This window comes from Sprattus sprattus (genome assembly GCF_963457725.1).
Source record: "Sprattus sprattus genome assembly, chromosome: 3".
Classification (NCBI taxonomy): domain Eukaryota; kingdom Metazoa; phylum Chordata; class Actinopteri; order Clupeiformes; family Clupeidae; genus Sprattus; species Sprattus sprattus.
Genome location: NC_137922.1, coordinates 57,500,404 through 57,502,903, shown reverse-complemented (window position 1 = coordinate 57,502,903; position 2,500 = coordinate 57,500,404). Strand labels below are relative to the sequence as shown.

General features: G+C 44.8%; 1 protein-coding gene across 1 annotated transcript in view; it reads left to right on the top strand.

Annotated features, from left to right (window-relative positions):
* Nucleotides 1-2,500, top strand: part of LOC308362902 (lipopolysaccharide-induced tumor necrosis factor-alpha factor homolog) — a gene marked incomplete at its 5' end in the record, with an annotated part of 7,295 nt that overhangs the window by 2,008 nt on the left and 2,787 nt on the right. The gene's annotated exons all lie outside the window — the stretch shown is intronic.

Here is a 2,500-nt window from a genome sequence, read left to right as displayed (position 1 = left end):
GGCCAACACATCAATGCGTCTTTATTCCGGAAGATCTCCCGGGTGACATCACCTCTTTTAAGGGGCCGGCTCCTATCGCGCACCCAATAAGGAGAGAACGGCAATTAAGCCTTCTGCTGGGCTGTCTGTAAAACACGGAAAACATGCAAGAGCAGTATACCTAGAATCACAGAAGTCACAGAATATATTCAGGGACGTAACAGCCGTACACATTATTCAACAATACAGTTATAAGTGGATAAACATACGACAACAGTCAATGTTCGACTGTGGTGTTTGCAATAAATTACTTGAGAAGGTCTTGTACATTAATTATTCCTTGTCGGCTGAATCGGTAGCGTTCATACAAGAACTCATCATGATGGAATAATGGATCTTGGCGATCGCAAAGAACTCTCTCCCTACACTAATCTAACTATCTTATATGACTCCTTGGTCAATGGGATCCCTCCTTTTTCTTGGGGAGTGGCAAGCTTATCCAGCTTCAATTTTGTTAGCCTGTGCTGTAGCAGGTTAGTGCTAATTGATATGCTACTATGATTTATTGAAAGGAGGCGATTTATCGAAAGTCGCTTCCACAAACCAAAAAGAGGGGCGTTTTTTATCTTAGCATGAAAATTGGCTCGCCAACCCGCTTAAAGAGCTACAACGGATAGGGCCAAGATCAGGGGCGTAGCCAGGACATTATTTCTGGGGGGGCCAGCTCTGGCCAGTCTTTTATTTGGGGTGGCACTTGATTGTCAAAACTACTTTTTTTAAACTCACACATGCTGCGAATATGGGGCTTGAAGCGTAAGTGACAAATGACAATATAAGACGACTTGATAAAAAAAATGCTAATGCATTTATTTCAGCTTTATGCCGTTTATGTTTCAGGAGGGTTTTTTGTATTATTTTTTAGCCGTGCTGTGAGGTTGGGGGGGCCGGCAGGGTGGCATTTCTCTGACCAATGGTGGCCGTGGCCCCCCCTGGCCACCATGTGGCTATGCCCCTGGCTCAGATCAGGATCCATATACACAACTAAAGAACCACAACAGATCACGATCCATATACACAACTATGGAACCACAACAGATCACGATCCATATACACATCTAAGTGTAGCAAGACAGATTTAAGCTGACTCACCCACTTTTTCTGCTCTATTTTAGTAAGCGGACGCATAGTCGCCGCTACGTGTCGTCCTGCGTTCCGTGCCTTTTAGCTAGCTAGCTACTCACCCACTTTTTATGCTCTATTTTAGCTAACGGACGCATAGTCGCCGCTATGTGTCGTCCTGCGTTCCGTGCCTTTTAGCTAGCTAGCTACTCACCCACTTTTTATGCTCTATTTTAGCTAGCGGACGCATAGTCGCCGCTACGTGTCGTCCTCGTTCCGTGCCTTTTAGCTAGCTAGCTACTCACCCACTTTGTATGCTCTATTTTAGCTAGCGGACGCATAGTCACCGCTACGTGTCGTCCTGCGTTCCGTGCGTTTTGGATGTTCGGTAGGTTTCCTGCTGTTCCCTTTTATATTGTCTTACTGGCGTTGTGTGGCGGTAACGTTCCATCCCTCCCATAGGAATTGGCTTGGGGGTGTTTGACGCCGCTGCTGTTTTGCTGGAAGTGTATTTTGCTGTAAGCGTGTTTTCCTCAGAGTTGCTGTTCGTTTGACCTCACGTCTCACATCTCATCCTCCTTGCAAGCAGCTGCTTTCCGGAAGAGCTGCTGCTGCTGCATGCATGTCTCTGTGTGAGTGTGTGTGTGCTCGTTTTGATTCTGGTTGTCTGTTGTTCAATGTTCTGTTGGCTGTCCTAGGTGCCCAAGGCTAGTAGTCCATCCTAACCTCCCCTAGTGGTGTTAGTATCTCCATTGTGTGGGTGCTTTTAGCCCATTGTGATGTGTGTGTTTACCTTTCACTAAGTTTGTGTGTGTGTGCATATGGTGTGAGCAATGCACTTTTGCTGTGACCTCCTGGAGGTAATACCCTGCTACTTAGATACCCCTGCCTGACTGGTAAGCCTCAGTCCAGTTCTGTGTTGTGTGAATTAAAGTCAAAGTCAAAGTCAAATGTGTTTATTATTGCATGTACCAAATTGCTTCGGATCACGGTCCATATACACAACTAAAGAACCACAACAGATCAGGATCCATATACACAACTAAAGAACCACAACAGATCAGGATCCATATACACAACTAAAGAACCACAACAGATCAGGATCCATATACACAACTAAAGAACCACAACAGATCAGGATCCATATACACAACTAAAGAACCACAACAGATCAGGATCCATATACACAACTAAAGAACCACAACAGATCAGGATCCATATACACAACTAAAGAACCACAACAGATCAGGGTCCATATACACAACCAAAGAACCACAACAGATCAGGATCCATATACACAACTAAAGAACCACAACAGATCAGGATCCATATACACAACTAAAGAACCACAACAGATCAGGGTCCATATACACAACCAAAGAACCACAACAATAGCCAGTCT